Source organism: Brienomyrus brachyistius, chromosome 4 (genome assembly GCF_023856365.1).
Source record: "Brienomyrus brachyistius isolate T26 chromosome 4, BBRACH_0.4, whole genome shotgun sequence".
Taxonomy (NCBI): Eukaryota; Metazoa; Chordata; class Actinopteri; order Osteoglossiformes; family Mormyridae; genus Brienomyrus; species Brienomyrus brachyistius.
Genome location: NC_064536.1, coordinates 20,288,007 through 20,313,705, shown reverse-complemented (window position 1 = coordinate 20,313,705; position 25,699 = coordinate 20,288,007). Strand labels below are relative to the sequence as shown.

The 25,699-nt window shown below is 44.2% G+C and overlaps 5 protein-coding genes across 8 annotated transcripts in view; 3 read left to right on the top strand and 2 right to left on the bottom strand.

Moving 5' to 3' along the window:
* Window positions 1-25,699, top strand: part of LOC125739605 (NACHT, LRR and PYD domains-containing protein 12-like) — a 728,681-nt gene that overhangs the window by 381,468 nt on the left and 321,514 nt on the right. The gene's annotated exons all lie outside the window — the stretch shown is intronic.
* LOC125739628 (tripartite motif-containing protein 16-like) overlaps window positions 1-25,699 on the bottom strand; it is an 85,538-nt gene that overhangs the window by 13,539 nt on the left and 46,300 nt on the right. The window contains exon 2 of the mRNA XM_049009934.1: window positions 9,961-10,210. The gene's annotated coding sequence lies outside the window, so the exon portion shown is untranslated. The remainder of the gene's footprint in view (window positions 1-9,960; window positions 10,211-25,699) is intronic.
* The window catches only part of LOC125739635 (E3 ubiquitin/ISG15 ligase TRIM25-like), a 191,458-nt gene that overhangs the window by 120,021 nt on the left and 45,738 nt on the right, over window positions 1-25,699 (bottom strand). The gene's annotated exons all lie outside the window — the stretch shown is intronic.
* LOC125739651 (stonustoxin subunit beta-like) overlaps window positions 1-25,699 on the top strand; it is a 147,930-nt gene that overhangs the window by 96,651 nt on the left and 25,580 nt on the right. The gene's annotated exons all lie outside the window — the stretch shown is intronic.
* The window catches only part of LOC125739611 (NLR family CARD domain-containing protein 3-like), a 155,028-nt gene that overhangs the window by 106,603 nt on the left and 22,726 nt on the right, over window positions 1-25,699 (top strand). The gene's annotated exons all lie outside the window — the stretch shown is intronic.

Sequence of the window (25,699 nt, the reverse complement as noted above, 5' to 3'; positions counted from 1 at the left end):
CAGCCTTTGGGGGGGCAATATTGAGGGTGATGAGAACTGAAGTATAGGATCTAATCTTCACCACCTGGGGTCTGCCTGTGAGGAGGTCCAGGACCCATTCACAGAGGGGTGTAATCGGGCACCAGTTTAAGGGGGACTGTGGTATTAAAAGCTTGGCTAATATCTACAAACAGCAAACTCACGTAGTTTCCTCTGCCACTGTCCAAGTGGGTAAGAATGGTATGCAGGACAGCTTCACTGGTGGACCTGTTTGGATGGCAGGCAAACTGAAGTGGAGCAATGGTCATAGAGCGGGTGGAGCAGATATAATCTTTGACCAGCCTCTCAAAGCACTTCATAAGAAGGGAGGTCGGGGCAATAGGACAATAATCAACTGGATGGGTGGGGTTGGGAGTTATTGGAATTGGGACAATTGTGGATTTTTTTAAATGAAATGAACCACAGCGCTGGACAGGGACAAGTTGAAAACCTGTTTGAACACCTTGGCAAGTTGACCAACGAAAGACCACAAGCCACGTCTGGAAATACTGTCTGGGCTGAATGCTTTCTTGCCAATGCTGCAGGGACGTGTGGCTGTGATGCTCTGTGATAATGCCTGATCGTCCAGAGACAGACTCTAGGCTTCATCAGCACACGCAGCCCTGATATCACTGGCACCGCTTGCATCAAAGGAAGCAAAAAGGGCACTGAAGTGGTCTGGTAGCAGGTAGTCTGTACCATTCACAGGGGCATGTTCACCTTTGTAGTTGGTGATTGTACTGAGTCAGATGTCACAGACGTTGGGCATCACCGAGTGAAAATAGGACTCCACTTTCCCCTTGTACCTCCCTTTCATGTCCTTCACGGCTTTCCTCAGAATATAAGAAGTCCTTTTGTACTCACACATGATACTAGAGCAACATTATAAGCTGCAGTCCGAGTATTCAAAGCTTGCCAGACGGTTTTGTCCAGCCATGTTTTTTGGTTTGGGAAGATCCTAACAGTGACCAAGGGGACGATCGAATCTGCCAGCACACCAATAAAGCTTTTCCGCAAACTCCTGATGTCATCACTGCTCGACCTAAACAGCTCCCAGTAAACGTCATTGAGCAGTTCATGCAGAGTGACGTCTGACTGGCTGGACCAGCATTTGATCTTTCTAGTCACTGGGATTCCAGTACCAAATATTCATTGTACAAAGGGATAAGGAAAATGGAATTATGATCGGATCTCCTGATTGGTAGGACTGTAACAGATTTTTACCCATGTTTAAACGACATACAACATTGTTACATTGTATTTCCACCCCTAGTTGGGTTTCGTAAATGCTGATGCATATTAGGCAGGACATTTTTAAAGTAAAAAATCATCAGTCACGATAAGAGCAGCATCTGGGTGTTTGTCCATGAGTCCATTAAAAGCACAGTGGACATCCGCAAGTGCCACTATTGTGCCGGCATCCAAAGGGATGTAAACTGCAGTGATAATGGCTCAAGTAAACTCCCAAAGCAGATAGAAAGGGTGATACACAATCGAAAGATGCTCCAAAGGAGGGAAACAGGAGGAAGAGACACGTGTAACATTCCTAGGGTCAAACCATATATTGTTATCTCAATATTCGTCATACCATCTATTGTTGTATCAGTATTATGGACATGAGTACATGAGGACATGGACCTCAGCCCAAAAGCACTCTACTGACACCTGCTGGTCAGCACTATTTAACAACCCTTAAGCAGGTCTCTCTTCAGCTTCAATACACCCAGTCAGGAATGTCCCCTTGCAGACTGACTGAGTCCCAGTCTCCTCCTGGCTGATTTTTCCTGCCCTGTTATCCTGAGGACCCACTGGCAGGAGATGCTTGAAAGATTCCTTTGTAGTCCTGTTTGTGTCCCATCACACATATATGTTTTCCATATTTCCATATAGCTGCTTATTTTCCTTTCCCTGTCTTACATCTCTGCCTTCCTTTGTAGTACCATGTGCCTGTTCCTGTCTGTCATCCTCCATTCTTCCTCTCCTCTACAACAATCTGATATGACAGAGGTTCTCAAACTATGGTACACAAGCTCCCTCTAGTGGCTCATAGAGGTATCTCCGTATTTAAACATCAATCATGATGGTGGTACGCAGTGTCAGAAGCTTGAGAACCACTGAGCTGTACAATAGGGATGAGCATTTATCAAAGCTTTTACAGGTAACTTAAGCCTGAATCAGTATCATGTGGGTCAGAAAGAGTTACAACAGGCCCTTTTCAGTAAGATCTTGCCCAGAGTTTGGTCAGGCTGTTCATTTATAAATTATAAAGATGGGCTGTGATTGACTCTTATTTTAAATGTAGCTTGTTCTTGTCAAAAATTTGCTAACGGATATATTATCCAAATCATTTGTTTGCAATTTTACTGATGTATCCATCTGGATATTTTTCTCGGACCTTCCGAAGGGTACAACAACCAAACTGTCTGGACCCAAACTTTAAACCTCAGCCTCAGCATGGTTGCATGAAAGATGTGTAACCCGTCTTCCTCCAGCAGTGCATCTCAGTCACCACTAGGGGACATCAGACAAGTGGACTAGACTTCCCACCACTCTGGCCACAATCTGCCTATAATTCTTTGCCTGGATGCAAAACTAATCACAGATGGGTTGTTGAGAATGGATAGGTGTTCAAAGAAATGCCTCCCAGTAACCATTAGCACAATGATTTCCCCTGAAGTGGCGTACAGATGTCAATTAAGGAGAATGTTCCAGGTATGCGAAGGCCAGCATGCCTTTGTGTCACTTTCAGTGGGAGTTTGACAAGGTGTCTTCTCTCAAGAACGGCCACAGTCTGGGTGTTTTATATTTATTGCACCATCCTCAGTAAACTCTACACACTGTAGTGTGTGAAAATCCCAGGACGGTGGCTGTTTCTTATGCTTGAAACATTATGTTTGGCACCAACAATCAGACCATATTTAAAACCTCTTAGCTCACACATCTCAGCCATTCAGATGCTCAGCCAAACTGTTAATGTTCCTGTTTACTTGCTGTATGTATTCAGCTGCACCCATGTATATATTTCCTTTTTAATTTCTTTTATTCAGCAGACAGTTTTGCCCAAGGTGATGTACAAGTGAGGCAAATAGCACATTAAAAAAACATACAGCTGTCAAGGTGTCGGCTGGACATAAGTGCAGCTATGCTGAGCTTCCAGTGAATGTCCAGGTACGACTGTAAGCAGCACTGGAGCAACAGCTACACAACAACTACACACAACTTTTAACAAAACAAGAACCAAATAAGACTGTTAATCAAATCAGCAGAACGTGCAACATGAAGAGCGCAGGGAACATGCAATGGTGCAGGCTGGGAGAGCTGCTCCTAGACAGATGGGTCTTCAGGCGTTTCTTGAAGTTGGAGAGGAATCTGATGACCGGATGGACCTGAAACCCAGTCTGGATCTCTGGGCTGGCTCTCTTCAATCTCCCCGTCAGGCCTGAGTAAGCAGATACAACTAGGGGGGTCATCACAGTCACCTTCAGCCTGACAGAGATTCATAGCGGCCTGGGATTGATATTTGTAAACTTAGTAATTAAGTGTTTAGTCTGACTCCGAGCCCAGTGGGTGAAGATGAACATCAGCAGGTGGTGGCCTTCAGGGCTACTGCATAGGGCTTAAGAATCAGCTCCAAACGGAAGGTGCAGCCCAGTTTTACCCCTTTATATAGATAAATGTTTGTTAATGGAAAACATTCTTGGACTGGAGTTCATCAACAGGCAGAACAAGTAATGAGCAAAGAAGGGAGGATCAGCCCCCTCGCAGAAGTCCATGAAGCAGTGAGACATGGTTTTGAGGAGAAACCCGCTGCTCTCAGATGTTTTGTGTTGCTGTTCTGGTATATTCTGCCCCCCTTGTCTGTTGTTTCATAGACATGAGGGATAATTTTGCACTTGATGATTCAATCCCCTGTGTGGATCGGAGGTGGTGTCTGTGGTTGGAGAAGGCAGCTGGCTGAAGCCTCACAAGTCAGTGTGCTTTAAGCTTGCATCTGAACCAGCCTCATGTAAGTAGCCTCAGCACACGGCAGATCTGCTGTACTGGCTGTGACTGTGATACAGGTTCACAGGTGGGACATGAGAGTCAGTCTGTACAAAAGAACCTTGTAGGCAAGGACAAGATGCTAATGATCGGTCAGTGAGCTTATTCTGCATGATGGACCAGCAGGTGGCGCTGTTTCCCACCTGCATTCAGAGTGTGTGGGTTCCGTGGTTTCTTCTAGCTACTCTATGTTTCACCTGTAGTGCAATAAATTAAGTGAATTTTCATAGTTAAACCACCCATAGTGTGTGATTGTGTATCCCATGATGGACTGGCATTCTGTCCAGGATGTCTCCTGTCCTGTACCCTGTACTTCCTGGAATAGGAGGAATTCTGTCCCCCCAGAAATGTCCAGGAACTTGCAGGTGCCTTGGTGGAAGAGTGGGGTAACATCTCACAGCAAGAACTGACAAATCTGGTCCAGTCCATGAGGAGGAGATGCACTGCAGTACTTCAAGCAGCTGGTGGCCACACCAGATACTGACTGGTACCTTTGATTCTGAGCCTCCCTTCATTCAGGGACACATTGTGAAACATTTTTAGTTTATGTCTTATGGTGTGGGGTGGCATGGTGGTGCAGTGGTTAGCACTGTTGCCTCACACCTCTGGGACCCGGGTTCGAGTCTCCGCCTGGGTCACATGTGTGTGGAGTTTGCATGTTCTCCCCATGTCGTTGTGGGGTTTCCTCCGGGTTCGCCGGTTTCCCCCCACAGTCGAAAAACATGCTGAGGCTAATTGGAGTGGCTAAATTGCCCGTAGGTGTGTATGTGTGAGTGAATGGTGTGTGAGTGTGCCCTGCGATGGGCTGGCCCCTCATCCTGGGTTGTTCCCTGCCTCATGCCCCTTGCTTCCAGGATAGGCTCCGGACCCCCCGCGACCCAATAGGATAAGCGGTTTGGAAAATGGATGGATGGATGTCTTATGGTGTTGACTCTTAGTGTTCATATAAATAAATTTATTTACACATTAAGTTTACTGAAAGTAAAAACAGTTGAAAGTCAGAGGACGTTTCTTTTTTTGCTGAGTTTAGATACTCCTCACTTAACGACCTATGTGTTTAACGACCATGCGGTGACCAGCTTTGGTCATGGAAACAGCAGTGTGGGATCTCAGCATCAAGCAGATCATCTCACATCCCCTTTCTCAGTCTCATTCCCATTCCCACAGTCGGTCAGTATTCACTACACTAGCGGGCACAATCTCCAAGACTACATAGAGTACCTATAGTATACCTATAGTATACCTAAAGTATTCATCCCCTTGGATGTTATCCCCTTTTATTGCTGTAATTAAAGAAATCATGGCCAATACAATTTCGCCTTTCTGACATGAACTGACAAAAAAATCTTTACTGTCAAAATGAAAACAGACTTTTACAAAGGATTGCCAATTAATGAAAATTATTTAATGAAAAATAAGTGATTGCATAAATATTCACCCCTTTTGAAGTGACTGAGCAGCCAACTGGTGCTAGTAGTCTCAGAATTAGTGAAATGAAGATCACCTGGGTCGTAAGTGGAGATGAGTTGCGTTGTGAACTTGCGGTCGATAACTTTTCCTCAAGGACCCGGATTGTGCGTCTCAGTAAATTGAAATTGAATTGTGAGAAGTGAATGTGTAAGTATAGAGCGTCACATTTTCCAGGTAGGATAAATGCAGTTTCAAGTTAACTGGAATTCAGATTCAAACTAATACACCCAGATTCAGTTTTTCAATGCTAAAACTGCAGATTCAAATATACACTATTCATTTTCAGTTTCCAGTGGCACAAATATCAGCCCATAGTATTAATTCTGGTTACTTATTGAATCTGTTCTCACCATTAATCTCACATGCTGGTAAATCTCTCTTAGTGTTAAACTCAAATCAAAAGTTTCTCAGGTTGTTAATCAGTCCAGATAACAGAGGCAGCTCAGCTTTCACTGCCTGAGTTGTTCTCCCTTGATCAGTCACTAGGAAAGACACCCTTATAATACAGGACTCACCACAGGACCCATAAGTTTTATGTCCGACAAACGGCAACAAAACTATGTGAAGGTTTGGCATGAAATATCAGGCGAAACATCAACACAAGCAGATGGCTTCCATATTAAAGAGATGGGAGCAGAAACAGCTGTGGGCAGCAGAGGGCGCTCCGCTCAGAGCACCGAGTTTCATGGGAGGAGAGCAGGGTGTGTGTGTGTGTGTGTGTGTGTGTGTGTGTGAATGAATAGAAATTTCTGTTCAGCATGAGTGAACAGTCTGGAACTAAAATAAATTGTTATGAAGATGTGGCATTGACGTAGCCAATATTTTGCAAGAGGCCAAAGGGTGTGTGAGTGAGGTATGTCCTCTGACTATCAATGGACAGTCTGCATACCGATGGAAGTTTGTATGTGTGTGTGTTTGTGTGTGTGCAAAACGGACTATCGATATCTGTTTATTACTGAATGGAAATGTGTGTGTCAGAAAAACGGGACAGAACTGAGGTAATTTTTATACTTTTGAAGACAGAAATATCTATGTTTTCTAGAGGGATAAATATCCCTGTTTGCCTGTGTGCCGCTGTCTGTAAGTGTATCACAGATGTGAGAAATGCTTGTGCATATAGGCTGTAAACCCTCATGCTCATGCATTTCAGTCTCTGTAAGTGTTACGTTCCAGCTGCTGTCAGGTGCAGCATAATCGGACTCAGACTCGGGACATTAGTAGAGAGAATGCTGTGTCTCACATCCTGCGACCAATGGGAAACCCACAGTTACCTCAGGATGGCAGTAGGGGGCAGACATGAGATCTGCTCTCTCAAGTTAAACCCTATTTATGAGAAGTAATGTGTTAAAAATATTAATTTAATTGCTGACAAATGACTTGTTGAAATACAAATGAGAACATGCATCCATTTGAATGCTCTGGTTTTCTTATTGCCAAAGTAGCTGTTCTGTTACCTGGAGGAAATGGATGTGATCCTCTGTGTGCGAAAGCTGCTCCAGCTCAGAGTGTCTCCTCTTCAGTTCATACATCTCCTGCTTCAGTCTCTTCATGTGTTCTTTAGCCTGACTCACTGAAGCCTTCTCCTGATCTCTGATCAGCTTTGTCACCATAGAGCGTCTTCTCTCAATGGAGCAAATTATTTCATTAAAAATCCTTTTGCTGTCTTCCACTGTTGACTGTGCTGAGCTCTGTTGGTGACACAGAGAGCAGAGGACAGTAAATTACAATTGGCCCCTTTTGAGACTCCAGAGAGCCTCATTGTACAATAGAGATGTGAGCTGACAGGAGGTATAAAAACAGCACAGGGCTGGGGTTTGGAGCGTCACCATGCTGGATGCCTCAGGTTCTGAAACCCAGCCAGCACTGATTGGAAATGATCCCTCATTAAGCTCATACACTGTCAGCTGCAGGGATTTGGCAGAGACTGGTGGCCATGTGAGGTAGGTTGGTTGTCACCATTGGGTTTGAGTTTTATTGATGTCTTATTTGTGTTTACATTCCTTACATTCCATTCAGTTGCAGGAATAGATGCTGTTGCTCAAGTGGACCTTAAATAGTATTGTAGTATCATATAGTGTAGGTATAAATAGGCTTAACTCCTGTAACCCCAAGTTAGGTAAACCCTGGTATCTGACACCTTTGTTCCACAAAACCTCTGACCGAGAGTAACCCACAGTGATATTAATGATTAATTCCCAGAAGTCTATATATCTGCAGTCTCTTGAACCTGAGACAAGATTCAAGATGGTTACAGACCAGCTGTTATCTTCTCCTCAGGTTCATACTCACTCTGAATGAGTCCACAGCCTCTCTCAGCTCCTGCAGCTCCTTCTCTCTCATCTGAATTCTCTGATGACATTCCCTCTGTGTCTCACCCATTTGTTTCTACATGTAGCGAAAAATGACAAACCAAGTTTGTTTCATTAACTGAGATTATATTCTAATCCCCCTGTCCAGGGTGGACCCTAGCCTTGTGTCCTATGCTGCCTGGGAAAGGCTCCATCTATCCATGCCACCTGTGCCACATCTGGTTCATGCCCCGTAGGCACTTCAGTACCCTCCTGTCCCATCTTCTGTTTTGGTCTCTGCTCTGGCCCAGGAGGTTCCCCATCGCCCTTGAACCCAGACCAGACTGTCCTGGCAGTGACCCCCTGCCTTACAGTCCTGGCAGTGACCCCCTGCCTTACAGCCCTGGCAGTGACCCCCTGCCTTACAGCCCTGGCAGTGACCCCCTGCCTTACAGTCCTGGCAGTGACCCCCTGCCTTACAGTCCTGGCAGTGACCCCCTGCCTTACAGTCCTGGCAGTGACCCCCTGCCTTACAGTCCTGGCAGTGACCCCCTGCCTTACAGCCCTGGCAGTGACCCCCTGCCTTACAGTCCTGGCAGTGACCCCCTGCCTTACAGTCCTGGCAGTGACCCCCTGCCTTACAGCCCTGGCAGTGACCCCCTGCCTTACAGTCCTGGCAGTGACCCCCTGCCTTACAGCCCTGGCAGTGACCCCCTGCCTTACAGTCCTGGCAGCGATCCTCTGTACTGTAGGTCTTCCCAGCCCTGCCTGTTCTTATTCCCACCTGTTCCAGTCCTGGCCCTGGTCCTAGAGGCCCCTAAGCTTCATTAGACCCTAGCCCTGTGGTTCCCTGTGGCACCGCCCTGGTCCCACTTGCCTGCCGACGCCTAGGTGGATCTGCGCCGAGGAACTGACACCCAGCATCCCGCAGTTCCCAAGGCCCCCCATTTTACCTCTTCCCCTCTCCTGCCTGTGTTTGCCCTCCTACCCTGTCTTGTCTTGGTTTCCCCTGGCTCTTCACCCTGTACTGTAGTCCTGCTCCGTTTCCCTTGTGATCCACACTTGTCATTGTCCCTGTCCTTATGTTCCTTCCACATGTCTGCCATGTCTCTGTCTTGTCTGTCCAGTCTGTTCTCCCCACAGTCCTTCGCCCTGCTTCTGTCTGCTCCCAGGTTCTAGTAATGTCCTCTCCTGTCTCGTGATGTCGCGTTTTAAGTGTTTCCAGTGGTGTCAGGCCAGACTAAGGAGAGCAGTTTGGGCAAACTCTGCATACTTGGTTTGGAGTAATTGTTAAATTGCCACCAGAATTTGTTTCAGGATGTAACTATGTAGATTTATCTACAAATTCATTAAGCACTACTAAGTAAAAATGTCAAATACACATCTAAAGTAACATGACCAGCTTTAGCAAAGTCCAGGAAGAGAAAGATAAAATACTAGCTAAAATATCCAACAAATTCCAATAATAGCTTCTCCAGTATAGGGCTAAAGGAAAGTGCATTACAGGAAGCACAGGGCATAAAGCAGGGGTACCCTGGATGGGATGCCAGTCCATCACAGGACAAACACTCACTCACATACTGAGGACAATGTAGAGATACTAATTAAACAAACCGCTTGATCTTTAACTGTGGGAGGAAACCTACAGAAACACGGAGAGAACATGCAAGCTGCACATGCAGAACCAGGAGCAGGAACCATACCCACAACCCTGGAGATATAGCTACGATACCAAGTAGATCAGAACATAAAGCTCAATCTCCAAAGTAGGAGGAGAAACCCTATGTTGGGAGAACATGCAAACTTCAAGTTAACATACAGGATTTACCTGTTTCTACACCTTTTCCCTAAGCAGGTGTGATCTCTGCATTCAAAGAAGACATTCTCACATGCATACACACGTCAAATATTTCGCACTGAAAACCATCATGCTTTATTTTTTATGTTTATTTTTTATGTTTACTTTAAATATGATTTATAAATAATTTATAAAAGTTTCCACCCTGACCTGTTTCTCTGCCCTTTGTGCAGTAGCTGAGACTGTATCATGGCCTCTGTGTTCATTCATCATACACAGCAGGCAGATACACTGCTGGTCGGTACGGCAGTAGACCTCCAGCGGTCTGTCATGGTGGGAACAGACCTTGTACTGCAGATGTCCAGTGGCATCAGTCAGCTTGTGCTTCTTAAAAGCTGGAGACTCATAGTGAGGCTGGAGGTGAGTTTCACAGTAAGAGGCCAGACACACCAGGCAGGACTTGACAGCTTTGTGTTTTCTCCCAGTACAGACGTCACACTCCACATCTCCAGGTCCAGCATAATGGTCAGTAGGAGTAGCTGCTTGTAGTCCAGTCTTCTTCAGGTTCTCCACCACTTCAGCCAGTATGGTGTTTCTGCCCAGAACAGGTCTGGGTGTGAAGGTCTGTCTGCACTGGGGGCAGCTGAAAACTCCAGCATGATCTTCCTGATCCCAGGAGCTCTTAATGCAGTTCATACAGTAACTGTGTCCACAGGGAATAGCCACTGGATCCTTCAGTAGATCTAGACAGATTGGACAGCTGAACTGTTTCAGATCCAGCATTGAGCTGGGTTCCACCATTTTATCACCAGCACTGATAGGATTCAGTTTAGTTTTCCCTCAGTTATCTATGTGTGAGAGTGGGAGGAACTTCCTTCTTCTCAGGCTGTAGCAGGTGTGGTTTTGGACTGAGGCCAGACTGAGAAGAGCAGACTGGACAAACACTAGATTTGGAGTTTATGAATAAAATAGTACATTATACAAACTATACATATTTTTTAGCTTTTATGAGTATAACTGATGCTGACATTTTTCCGCAAACCAGTTATAATCCTAATATTTGATTTTGTGGGTAGAAATTAGGTAGAAAGGTAGAAGACAGCGGCTCTAGTGAGAATGAATTTCTGTGTCTGTTTAGAAGTTTTCATTTTGATTCACCACAAAAAAGCTGATGGGATTTGAAGCTGTCGTTGTGTTATTAACTGTGACTTGCAGGTATGTGCATCAGTGTTAAATTTGGCAATAATTTTTAATTTAGTTTTAGTCTTAGTCACTTACTGAAAATTGTAGTTGTATTAAAATCACATTTTACACTTTTATTTTTATTTTGTTTTCTTTAAGATTTTATCAGTGGTTTAATTTTACTCGGATTTTAGTCATAATTTTCCCAGACAGGTTAATGATACAACAAACGACAACAAATTTATTTTTATATAGCGCATTATCACAACATTACATTGTCTCAAAGCGCTTTACAGCATCCCCACCCAAAGCCCCCAGTGAGTAAGCCAGAGGTGACAGTAGCAAAGGAAAAACTCCCTAGAAGGAAGAAACCTTAGGAGGAACCAGACTCAGAGGAGGAGCCCATCCTCCAGGGGCCCACAGGGAGAAATGGATTTTGCTGAAGGAAATTTCTCTTGGCAGTATAAATTTTCTTGCGAAGTAAGCATACCTTATACATAAGCATACCTTGTATGTAAGCATACCTTATAAATTAGCATACCTTGTACGTAAGCATACCTTGTACGTAAACATACCTTATACGTAAGCATACTTTGGACGTAAGCATACCTTGTATGTAAGCATACCTTATACATTAGCATACTTTGTACGTAAGCATACCTTGAACATAAGCATATACATGAGCATACCCTATGATGATTAGTCATCTAGGTTGGGAATGTTACTGACTTACCATCACACGGCATCCCCTAAATCTAGCAACTATTTAGAAACAGAGTTGAGTGAGCATAGAAAGAATATTGCAAATATTATTAGACCAAGACTTAGATTTAAAAGTTCCACTGGCGGCTCCTGTATGGATAACTTAATATCAGTCCAATTAATTCGGTAGCCTGGCAGCTGTTTTTAACTGCAAGTAACATCTGAAGCAATGGTAATTCATGGTGTCCGACCCGCCGGTCTATATTCTTATAGTATATTGACCCCCGGGATCATGCACTTAGTTTCTGACAGAATTAGGGGAACTTCTATCCAACTTAGTTATTAACTTAGAGAACATTATACTACTTGGAGACGTCAATATACATGTGGACAGAGAGACTGATGCCTTCAGCAACAGTTTCATGTCCCTCCTGGACTCTGTTGAATGTTACCAACACGTAACAGGACCAACGCATGTTCACAGTCATACATTAGACTTGATTATTACTCACGGAGTTTCTGCTCATCCTGTACCTGTCTGTTCATTGAATAAGTCCTTCTCTGACTATTTTCTATTCACCTTCATGATGGAGCCACCCTCTTTGACTATGGCAGAGAAGATTATTAGAACACGTCGCCTAAATGACAGAAATTCCCTACGATTTATTAATGCAGTAATAATGTGAACTCCATGTCTAGCACAAATGTCAATGAAGTCACTATGACTGACAATACAGTGTTTAGTTATATTTTAGATGAAACAGCTCCTTTGAAAAAACCACTAGACACTCATGGTTTAATGATAACAGAAGCTGTTACAAACAGGAGTGTTGCAGATTGGAGCACAAACGTAAATGCATGGGATTAGAAGCCTTCAAGGTGGCTGGTATGACAGCCTGCAACAATACAAGCAAGCCCTTTATAGGGCGAATTGCAAAGGTGTTGAAAAATAAGGGCCATCACTGGAAATATTGGCTCTTGGCTCTTAATGTAATTGTCAATAAAAGCCTTTGACACTTGTGAAATACTTGTAATTATACTTCAATATACCATAGAAACATCTCACAGAAATATCTACAACCACTGAAGCAGCAAACTTTGTGGAAACCAATACTTGAGTCATTCTCACGACTGAATGTCTACCTGTTTATGTTCATATGATCATATTATCAACATGATAGACCAACGTGACGAGCAAAATAATATTAAACACCAGTAGTTCCACTGCAAACAGATTCAAAGGCTACTGACATAAACAGCTCATGTAAATGTGAAAGGCCAGGAGGCAGCGGGAGAAAGAGAAGCTCCTCTAGCAGTAGAAACACAAACACAATTCCTTGTGTCTCATCTGAATTCTCTGCTGAAATTCCCTCTGTGTTTCTCCCATTTGTTTCTAACGATTAGAAAAGAAGCAAGATCCATAAACACATGGTTTGGTGAGTCTGGTGTGCAAGAACTTGACTGGTCCACACAGAGCCCTAGCCTCAGCCCCATCAAACACCTTTGGGATGAAATGGAATTGAGTTTGTGAGGCAGGAATTCACGTCCAACATCAGTGCCTGACCTCACAAATGCTCTTCTGAAGGAATGGGCAAAACTCCCCACAGACACTCTCCAGAATCTTGTGAAAAGCCTTCCCAGAAGAATGGCAGTTGTTACGGTTGCAAAGGGTGGATGAACTCTTGAATGAATTTCCTCTAGGTATAATGGCCAGGTGTCCCATTACTTTTATCCATATACCATATGTCTGTGTGAATGTGAGCATGTCTGCTTGACGGCACAGAGATCATGTCTGCTTAGGTAAAGGATGGGGAAACAGATAAATCCTGTAAGGTAACATTCTTGAATTGAGCATGAATTCCAAAACAGTTCTTGAAAATGAAAATTCATATCATGCATGGCTCTGAATAAAATACCACTTGAAATAGTTCCTAAAAATATTCAGTTCAATTCAGTTCAATGTATTTTTATATAGTGCCTTTCACAACAGTCGCCCCAAGGCGCTTTACAGTACATGAGTATGTTATGATACAGTGCAACATCATAATGAGAGAGCAGTGCGAGAACAGAGAAATGGAAAGACAAAGAAATAAATAAAGCCAGATGACAGTGGAGGAGAGGAACCAAAAACTCCCAAGTAGGGAGAAAAAAAACCTCTGGGGGTCCAAGACCAACTGGCTGCCCAACCCCCCTGAGCATGCTAACATTATAGGAACAAGAGTGGGCTTTCTTGCTAAAAGCAAGACGTAGACTATAATCAAGTCATGCCAAAGTCCATCAAATCAGTCATTTCTCCGCGCTGGACTAACTGAAGTCTGCACCTACAATGCAACATTTCATCAGTTACATCCAATATCATGGGACTGAACCAGGACTTCAGCTCAGATGTTGCCCATCCCAGGCACCATCCGGACATGTGGGAAAGAAGACGGAGAGCATGGGTGGTCAGAACATGCGTCGACATATTAGTGGACAAGCATAGTAAATACAAATGGCATGTACAGCAGCATCAGCAGCCATAGTTATGGTGCGTTAAATGTTAAGTTGTGGGTAAGGTAAACTGAAGATTTAAAGACTCACACTGATTTTGCATCCTGAACACAGCCTGGCAAACCATTCCATAATATAGCGGCCCTGTAGCAGAATGCTTTACCACCAACTGTCTATTTATTTGTGAAACAACAAGGAATCCTTTTCTTTTATCTGTGATTGCGGGGAGGTATGGGGTCTCAAAGTATAACCTCTGGCTCTGGGCTTGTTTCCTGTCCCACCTACTCTGTGCGTGAACTTTGCATGTTCTCCCAATGTGGGTTTTCTCCTTATTCTTCAGAAACTGAAGACATATGATCACCCGATTGGGATCTCTAAGCTGCCCTTAGTGTGAGTCTGTATGTGTGAGTTTGTGCTCTGCTATAAACTAGTATCCTATCCATCGTGTCCCCTGCCCTGTGCCACCTGGGACAGGCTCCAGGCTCCCCACCCCCCTGTACAGGATAAGCAGTAATGGAGGACGGCTCTACACTGTTCCAAAGAAAGGGCGCTCCAGCTCCCGTCAGGACTTCAGACCAGCTGCTCTCACTTCATGAGTTTTTGTGTACAAAAATAGTTGGTTGTTGTTTCACACTTTTCAGCAAGAAGGGCATGCCAGCCATTCATGGAATTTTTAAGGTGCTTCAGTACACTATTTGTATCACTATTTTTCAGGCAATAAAGCTGAAATCAAGAAATACTGTCAGAATCAGTCCCTGCCAAGGTCTTGCTCTGTCGTTTCTCTGTTTCTCCAGGAGGTTTTGCTGGTCATCCAGTTCTTTCTTCAATGTTGTAGTCCCTGTCGTAGTCCTTAGTGTGTTCCTCTGTTTTCTGGGTCACCACCTGGCTTAATAGGCTAAGTGTGCGACAGCAACCGTGGGTATTATTTCTGCATTTGTCTCCTGCTTAGCCTGCCACATCAGACCCTGGTCTGCCAGGGCCAGTTTCACCAGACCCTGTGCCAGCAGATCCTGTCTTGGGCCCAGAGGAGGCTGCGTCTCCAGAGTCCTTAGTTCCTGATCCAGAGGAGGCCACTTTGCAAGAGTCCCAGGTTTCTGACCTAGAAGAGGCCGTTTTGCTAGAGTTATAGGTTCCTGGCCTATAGGAGGTTACTTCACCAGAGTCACAGATTCCGGGCCCAGACGAGGCCACATTGCCCGCACCTATCTCACCAGCAGCTGCCTCGCCTGCATCAGTTTCGCTAGCGTCCATCTTGCCAGCAGTTACTTCTCCCATTTTATCTTACAAGCCACCCCCTCAACAAGTCCAGCTAAGACACAGTGGATGCCCTGGAATGAGATCCACTGGTCATCACTCTGAGTCCAACCCTGGTGATCCCTGCACCATGCCCGTGTCCCCAATTGCCCAGCAGCATTCCTACATGAACCTGTCTGACCATATCTCCATATCTCAGAGGGCTCACTAGGGGCATGGACCCTGTCAGTGCCCCCCAGACCCACTGCTGGCATATCTACTGATGACCACAGGCCCTTTGTGCCAACCCCTCATACCTATGGCCCTATTGTCATTAACCTTGTCCACTCTCCGTCCATTCCTGTCCCATCCTCACCAGCTCCTGTACTGCCGCTGCTCAAGCCAACAGTATATCCCAGTATATCAGCCAAACCCGCAGAAGCCCTCACTGCCCCTTTGTTTCATTCTTCTCTCTGATTTCCAGTGTCCCATAAACCCCAGTTCTGCCTAATGTGTCGTTGGTTCCTTATTCCTCCTCCAAGTCCTGTCTTGACAAATTTAAATGAATGATTATCTGCCTTAAAGTCTTGATTTGATTTTTCTTAGGAAGATTTAATGTTTCCAGTCCTACTCTGACATCTCAGTGAATTACCTAATTAAGCCACTGTTGACAGAGGTATACAATAAAGTACACAGTCATAAAATCTCCAGCAACAAACATTAGCAGCAGAATTGGTGATTCTACAGAAGAGGTTGGTGATGTTCTACTTGCCCCCATCATAGATCATAATGATTTCAACTAATGGTGAAGTAGTAGGCCACACAAGCTCATAGAAAGGGACCTGATGAAAAAAAAGCCTTCCCAGGAGAGCAGAGGTTACTCTAGTAATATTGGGCCAAGCAACTTCATATTAATACCCTTAGTTTTAGAATGAGATGGTGGACAAGCTGGTGTCCACATACCATTAGCCATATAGTATGACAACAAGGTGAGACCAAGGAACCATAAAATGTGGTTATAAGTAACTTCCTTAACTAACCATTCTTCAAATTCAATAGCCATATTTGTTTTCAGTCTAATGAGATAGGGTAGAGAAGGTGTTTATATACAATCTTTCCTTCAATCTCCATTCTGACTTCCTACTACTTTTCCCCTGGAATGACTGAGGTGTGTTTCAAGCACAGAATGAACTATCTACACAATTTCTTTACTACAAGTATCATGCACCCTCACACATAGCCCTCAAATAGGGTCTCTGCACCCGACCTCTTTGAAGAAAATTGTCAGAGACTCTGGAGATTTTGACACAGGGGCGAGGCATGGTGCAGGCGGGGAAATAAGTGGACGATCCACTTGCGGCTCACTGGGACACAGGGGTTGATTAACTGAAATTGAAAACAGTAGGAACACTACAAAACACACAGACAATGATGGGTTAAAAAAACAAAATAGGAAAAACAAAGACTACAGAAAAGTCAAGGGAACAAACCAACAAAAGGAGCAAGCAGGCACCAAACAAATTACAAAAATTGGCCCTGACATCACACCTAATGAAGACCCTGGAACAGCTGGTCCTTGCAGAGCTTCGGTCTCTGCTGAGCTCATCAATAGACCCACTTCAGTTTGCCTATCAGCCTGGCATTGGGGTAGATGATGCTGTCATCCACCTCCTACATCATTCCCTCTCTCACCTGGAGACCACTGGGAGCACTGTGAGAATCATGTTCTTTGATTTCTCCAGTGCCTTCAATACTGTACCATCCTACCCACAATCCTGAGGGACAAGCTGGAGTACACAGGAGTGGATCATCACCTCTCCACATGGATCCAGGACTACTGTAACTGACCAGCTGTGTGTCGGACAGGGTCGTCTGTAGTATGGGGGCCCCACAGGGAACGGTTCTGGCGCCATTCCTCTTCACCATCTACACTGCAGACTTCTCCTACAACTCCACAAACTGCTTCTTGCAAAAGTTCTCTGATAACTCTGCTATAGTTGGCCTCATTACTGATGGGGATGACAAGGAGTACAGAGAACTGACCAGGGATTTTGTGAACTGGTGCCAGCAGAACTACCTCTAGATCAACACTGGAAAAACCAAGGAGCTGGTGGTAGATTTCTGCAGGTATAAACATTCTCCACTGCAAACACTGAACATGCAGGGTATGGACATCGAGGCTGTGGAGAGCTACAGGTACCTTGGTGTTCATCTGAACAATAAACTGGACTGGACACATAACACAAATGCACTCTACAAAAAAGGGCAGAGCAGGCTTTTTTTACAGTGTGGTCTGCTGGGCCAGTAGCATCTCTGCTAGGGACAGGAAGAGACTGAACAGGCTGATTCGGAGGGCCAGCTTTGTTCTAGGATGCCCTCTGGACCTGGTGGAGATTGTGAGTGACAGGAGAATGGTGGCTAAGCTGTCATTCCTGTTGGGTAACATCTCCCACCCCATGCAGGAGACTCTGACAGCACTGAGTAGCTGTAGTTATCTTATCTTATCTTATCTTATCTTATCTTATCTTATCTTATCTTATCTTATCTTAACTTAACTTAACTTAACTTAACTTAACTTAACTTAACTTAACTTACCTTATCTTATCTTATTTTATTTTATTTTATTTTATTTAGACTACACAGGGGACCATCTAATATTCTGAAACACCTTCTGAAATACACATGACATACATTACTGACATATAATGACCCACTGAGGAACTGAACCAAGACAGGAACCTAAATACACAACCAAACTGGGTAATGACACAGCAGGAGTGAGATATGAAACAATTAACCAATCAGGGAGGGTGCAGGACAACGAGCAATCAGGTAGAACACACAAGGACTAGCAAAAGAACAAGTAACAGGTGACACTAATAATTAACTCAAAGCACTGCGAGATCAAACAAGGAACCTAAGAAACAGAATCTAACACTGGGGAATAAGAAAGACAGGTAAAACACAACCAAGGCTGAAAATGCAGAAGACAGGATGGACAATGACACCTACTGGCCAAACGGGGAGAAGACATGAAAGACTCTGACAGAATGGTGCTGAGCTTGAGGTTACATTCTGTCTGCACTGCCTGCTTCACCATGGTTTCCATACCCTAATATAGGGCAGCTACCACTCTACCCTTCAGAAGGGTTAAATGAGGAACCCTTAGATAATGTTCTTGGAGCCAGGTTTGACTGACAATGCAGAAGGGCTGGATATGACTCTTCTGTAAAACTTCTGCGATATGTCCCTCCATAGTCAATTTTTCTGGGGGAAACAGAGAAAAGAAGCACCCCTGAGGTGGGGATATACCTGGTAGGAGGTCAATTGCCCAGTCAGAGGTATGATGAGGGTGTAGTGGCCTTATGTTTACTAAAACACTCACAGTGATCATGGTATTCAGAGAAAAGATTCATCAGGTGAAGGATTTTGAGTGGATTAGCCACAGAATCTTGGAAGGAAATGATTCAATGATTAGTAGACTTATTCCCAGTTCTGGATTTGCCCCGTCTTCCAGAATATATGGGGGTTACGGTGCTGAATCCAGGGGTAACCTAGGATGAGGGGGTGACCAGGTAACTCACAGTAAACACATGCAGTGACATCGATGAAGTTCCTGGTAGTGCCAGAGTCTGTCAGAGCCTTTAGCTTGTGGTGCACCCCAGGTCATCGCAGACCAAGAGTCAAAGTTATTTAGTTGGATGGGCTAAGCCATATAACAGTCCCCAATAGGACCTCCTGGTTCCCTGCTGGGTTTTGCTGTTTCCCAGACTCACTGGGCAGGAGGGTTGAAAATAACCTGCTGCACCACAATAAAGGAAATAACGGTACTGGAGACAAAACTCGCAACCAGTGGGGGTTAACTGCGCTAGTCCAACCTTGGGCTACTACACATCTGGGTTTCCATGCAAACATCCTGTTTTTGGTGCCCTGTCCGGGCGTCTGGGTGGTTTTCATAAACTGGCGGTTTAGTCCGGGTAATGCTGCAACCCATATGACCCAATGTTGCAAGTTACAGTGGAGTACCGAGTGAAAGAAAAGGCACCAATTTTCATTAAATGGCAGCCACTCAGTATCGTCACACAGCGTCTGCAAGGCTCGTGCCCACGTGCACTAAATGTTTATTAAATGATATGTGCATCCCGACATCTCACGCTGCTCACGAATATCGTCAACTTCTGGAAACCATTTGTACTTTGACACTTTTTTGTTTTCGTGTGAACAGTGATTCGCGTCATTTGCTTGAAGTTAAACAGATTTTAGCTGATGTTTTGTAACTTTTGTTGAAAATGAACTGTATACATGTATATTGTGTCAATTGTGTGTAGACTGTAAAACAAGAGTTAATTGTAAGATTACCATACATTAAGGTTTCCCCAAACGTGACTTTTTTTACTGGATAGTTAGAAAAGCTCATTAATATTCATAAGAGAACTTCTACTTGATTAGCCGGTGAACATGAAAACTCATTAATATTCTGATCCCTGAACACGTCCTCTTTTTCGTCTCACCAAATATAGTAATCCTAGTCCAACCTGCATGGGTTCTTGATCACAAAGTTCAGTTTACTAGCAAGGGACCTCTTGCAAAGATATCGAGAGCACCACACACCCCTTTCCAGCGACCTCATGACCTCCCACGCAGTCTCCCCATAAGCAAACGCACTACTGGTAGCTGTGCTTAAAAAGTCATTAAATGCCTGGATCTTGGTCTTCATCCAGGACACCCGCAATCCCAGACACTCAGACTCCTCTCTCAGTCTCTTGAGAGCCCCGATCAGAGGCTCCATTGACTCCGCTAAGATCATGGCATCGTCGAAAGTCAAAATTAGTAAGTCTTTCTTCACCAACGAATGTCCCACAGCCGCTGGAGCCTAGGACCCTGTCCAACACCCAGTCCATACAAGCATTGAACAGAATAGGAGCGAGAACACACCCCTGGCGAACCCCAGAATCAACTGAAAAGAACGCAGAGGTTCTCCCACCACTCTGCACAGCACTACTATGATTGCCGGATGACACATGTTGCTTATGAGCCAGTGGACCTAGTCTAGGTTGATTTCCCTGCTCTGGCTAGACACAAATTGTCCCCCAAATGGACTGATCCATACAAAATTTTACGGTGGCTTGACGTACCTATTGGCGACATCAGAGTGGCCTATGAGCTTCATAATCAGTTAGATCTACAGGCCACGCCTAAGGTGATACATTGCAACCACCTTAAGTCTAATCGTTCCTTGTGGCCTATACCTTCAGCCAGTTCTCCATGGTTGGCACAGACACCTGCCTCTTCAACAACTCATGGTCCACCTCCTCTTACTGCACTATCAGGCTCCAGGCCTTACATTTTGCAAAACCCTACTGCCACGCTATCGCCCGGAACTCCTCTGTTGCATTCCCTGGATACTTCACCACCTGCAGGACCAGCACTGGTTGTGGAAGGGTCCAATGGAAATGCTGAAGCTCCATCTCCCATAGAAACTGTTGAATTACTAACAAGATCTGTGCGCTGTGTGCATCCTCCCATGCACTTCAGGGAGGATGCCTGAATTACTGAGGACAGTACAAGTCAGATTCCAGAGCACTCACATCAGACACACTCACTAGGTGCCACTGAAAAGTAGGACTCTTGATCTGTCTACGCTTAGTCTGGTGGTTAAATCCAACATAAAAGAACCACCAGTGTTCCGAGGCGATGAGAACACCTTTCTGCACTTTTCTGCTAACTCCAGAGAAAGTTCACCCAAAACTTTTTCTTGTTCTTCAATTAGATCCCTTTTATTTCTGTCATCCCTCTGAAGTGTCTCAGAGTCAGGCCTTCTGATGACCCCTCTGGGGCAGAGAAAACAGAGGTGATCCGAGGAGTTTTTCCTCTTGCAATCCCTGTTTCTGCACAGGTAAGTGTCCTTGCAGCCATCGTCGTACTTGTGGCACCCTAAACACTCCCTACATGCACCGATCCTGTTCACAGCAGCTTCCTTTTCTGACCGCTTCAGTCCTTTAAATTTCTTGCAGAAAAAAATCTTGTCTTTGTGCTTCTCATCTCCACACATGATTCCCCCCTCATCAGGATTCTCTTTCTTTGCGGCTTTAGTTGAATCAGACTTCTCATTAAATTTCCTTTCTGCTTTATCAAGCTTTTCTGACTTGTCCATGATTTTAAGATGCTCCAACCTCTCGAAGATCTCCTCTTCTCTTCCCCTTTTTCAGAAACATGACAAGCATGTTGAAATGGTTGTCTTGGGTAACACTATTACTGGGACTGACCATGAACACAAGCCAGTCCCTCTTCACAAACTCTGGAAGCTTGCTTTTTATGGATTTTACCAGAAGAGGGTTTTTAACAGCACCAGTACTCCTTAGATCTGTGAGATCAGCGAGATCTTTCTCTATTGTCTGGATCAATTCTACTACCTTCGTTGGTCCTTTGACAGGTGGGATTCTTTCTAGTTCTCCAACTATTTCTAAAGCAATGGAGTACTTATTCCCATACCTGTTTGCCAGCACTCTGAAGATGTCATCCGCTGTGCTGTACTGTATGTTGGCAGTCTGAGATCTTTAACAGCCCTCTCATCTATGCTGTCAAGAAGCTGGAACTTTTTGACCTCTGGTGAGCTGGTTGGTTCACTCTACTTCTGAAGGCTTTCCCAGTCTGCCCTCCAGCGGTAGAAATTTTTTTTGCAGCCACTAAATGTGGGCAGCTTAGCTGGTTTGAGCTGCACGTACTGGTGCTATTTGTCCAGTTACAACTGGCTTCACCTCTGTAGACTACATTTCCTCAGCAATCCTCCGCGCCATGGAAAACTCAGCTTTTCTCATTTCAAGCTTATTGTAGGCTACTCTCAAATCCTTGCTTCACTTGTGAAAGTCGATTTATTCTGCTTTTGGGAGCCAGGGCTCCCAGGCTAACAGCGCATTGGAGGTTTCCTTGCTTAACCTCTCCACTACAGCGAGGTGGACTTCATAGCCTGCACAGTTAAAGCTTTCTATGAGTATTGTGTGCACATATTTACAGGTTTTTTCTGCTTCTTCAAAAGCAGCCTCTAGCATTTCTTGTCCAAACCTGGTCCACAGGTTGGTTTGAACAATGGCTTTAACTTCATCAGACCTTTCTTCACAATCACTAGTGAACTTATTAAGGGTTGTATCTTGCTCCATATTAAGAACAGCCTCTTCACCATCACTTGCCTTGGCTCCATGCTCTGCCACCAGCCCAGTTCCGAAGTTGGCTTTCGCGCATCAGCAGAGAGTTTAGCAAATTCTTCTCTGAGCTCCAACTCCGTTAAGGCCCCTGCCTTCCTACTAAGGTAGTTGGCCTACTTGGTGAAGCACCCCTTTGCAATTGTCCTCTCTATCTTTCGCTGGTCCACTGTCTTACCAAAAACTTCAACTGCCTTCTTGATGTCTTCACATAAACTGAACCAAGTCGTTGTGCCACTTAAACGATCTAGCTGGGACAGCAGCTCTTCTCTGCATCAGCCCCCTTGCGATGGGCATGATTCGACTGCCAAAATGTTGTTCAGCATTCATAGCATTGGTTTTCAATTAGCGAGTTATTAGGGTTTGACTTAGCTTCTGCCCAAACTTGAAAAAGGCATTAGCAAACCTTAGGGTGACACAACTCAACTCAAAAAACGTTATGTCCCCATAACGTGATAAATATCCGTTTTTTTTCCTTATGGGGACCGGTTTCCTGGTCCCTATAAGGGAAAACTACTTTATAAAAATCAGTGACTGCTAACTCTTGTATTTTGCTTGGTTACTTATGGTTATGGTTAGGGCAGGGTGGGGGTTAAGGTTGTCATAGTTAGCGTTAGCATTTTTCCCATAGAAGTGAATGAGTGGGCCCCATGAGGATAGGTATACCCTACGTGTGTGTGTGTGTGTGTGTGTGTGTGTGTGTGTGTGTGTGCCCTGTGGTGTGTTGGCAGCTGCCCAGGGTTGGTTCCCACCTGCACCCATTGTTCCCAGGATGGGCTCCATGACCCCAGTTGCGATTAATTGGTTTCAGAAAATGGATGGATGGATGGATGGATGGATGGATGGATGGAAGTTAAAGTGGCAAGCACCAATCAGGGGCGGGTATGTCAGCTTCAGGCAGGAAGCTGTTGTTGAATTTGGTAGATCTGTTTTTTTGTGTTTTTACATCCCCCATTTCCAGAAAAGTTGGGATATTTCCTAAAACGCAATAAAGCAAAAATCTATTAAATTTTCTTCACATGAACCTTTAATTAACTGACAAAAGTACAAAGAAAATATTTTCACCAGTTTTACTGACGACATTAATTGCATTTCATAAGTATATGCTAAGGTAGAATTTTCCCAGATATTATATATATATATATCCATCCATCCATCCATTTTCAGTGACAGTGGTCTGCTAATAAAATAGAACTTTAATGTAGCCTTTAAATTGACTGTTGAGAGGTGAACCTTGAGAGTGGCTGTTGGATGAATGTTAAGAATATAACTATCCAAACCGCTTATCCTATTGGGTCGCGGGGGGTCCGGAGCCTATCCCAGAAGCAATGGGCACGAGGCAGGGAACAACCCAGGATGGGGGGCCAGCCCATCGCAGGGCACACTCACACACCATTCACTCACACATGCACTCCTATGGGCAATTTAGTCACTCCAGTTAGCCTCAGCATGTTTTTGGACTGTGGGGGGAAGCCGGAGTACCCGGAGGAAACCCCATGACGACATGGGGAGAACATGCAAACTCCACACACATGTGACCCAGGCGGAGACTCGAACCCAGAGGTGTGAGGCAACAGTGCTAACCACTGCACCACCATGCTGCCCCCTAGATCCATCCATTCTTGTGGAATTTTCTATTTCTCTTCCTCATGTAGCAAACTGGCAAAATGTGTGACAAGATAATCCACCTCTTCATCCCCATAATTTGCCAGCTCTTCTTTTTACAATAAAAAAACAATTAAAGATCACAATGATTTAACAAACCAATGGTACTTTTTTTTTTAAGTCATTTGCCCTACAGTCTGGTAATTTATATCTCTGGCCAGATGGAAGCAGCATGGACTCCCTCAATAAGGGATGGTTAGGGTCACACACAATTGACCGGGCCTTATCCAAAGTCCTGGCCGATAAGTCATTTAGGTCTAATCCTGCAACTTTGCTACATGTATTAACAATACTCCTTAATCTATTCTTGTTTCTAACTTTTAGAGACCCATACCAACTTAAAAAGGAGAAGGTCAAAATAGATTAAATGAAACACAAATAAAACATCTTCATAAAACTATTCTCTACCCTAAAACCTCTCAGCTTACGATAAAAATGCATCCTTTGGGCTTTCTTACATATTGCATCCGCCTGATACTCAAAAGTCAATTTATTATCAAGTTCAATACCAAGGTATTTATAATGCTGCACTACTTCAATCACCTAATCATTAATAATCACTGGGGAAGTGACCATGGGATTCTTCCCAAAATCTATGATCATCTCTTTTGTTTTTCGTGTATTAATGTCCACAAACGATGACTTGCACCAACCAAAAAATTCTTCCACAACAGGACCATGGTCAAGGACCTTTCTGTTAAGAAGAGGCACAATCACAGAGTCATCCGCAAACTTCACAACATGCCGCCCCGCATACTGACTTCGACATTCATCAGTATACAGCACAAACAGAAGTGGAGAAAGAACGTAACCCTGAGGGGAACCAGTGAAGAGAAAAGATCATCAGATAAAACTCCATTCACACTCACACGTTGTGATCTTCCAGTTAAGAAGTCCATCAACCAACCAATCAAGCCAGGATCAAGATTATAAACATTCTCTAGTCTACCTGCTAAAATATGCGTCTGAATACAACTAAAAGCTGAAGAAAAATCTATAAAAATTAGTCGCACAAAAGTATTGAAACCTTCTAAATGTGCAAAAATCGAATTTAATAAGGTGGCCATTGCATCTTCCACACCCCTATCTGACGTGTGTGCAAACTGGAGCGGATCCAAGGCTCCATGCACTTTATTTACAATTGCACCCCACACAATTTTCTCAAGTGACTTCATCACAAGAGAGGTACGTGCTACAGGCCTGTAATCCTCCGATAATTTTGGAGCCTTGTTTTTTGCCACCGGTACAATTATAGAATCTTTCCAAAGGCTGGGAACCTTATGAAGATGAAGTGACGACCTAAAAATATAACAAAATATATCTGCCAACTGTCCTGCACAGTGTTTAAGAAAACAGCCTCTAATTCCATCATGACCGCAACTTTTCCTTTCCTTTATATTTAAAAAATGTCCACAACCACCTTTTTATCAATTTATACACAATTGTTCCCCGGGGCAATATTTTAAAAAATTGCTCTTCTTTAAAATCATGACAATTAAAACGATTGTAAAAAGTATTTAATTCATTTGAAAAATCTAGATCGGATTGGTGGATGATGCTTTTATACCCACCCTTGATCGGATTAACGTGAAACGGTTTAATGTGGTTTGATT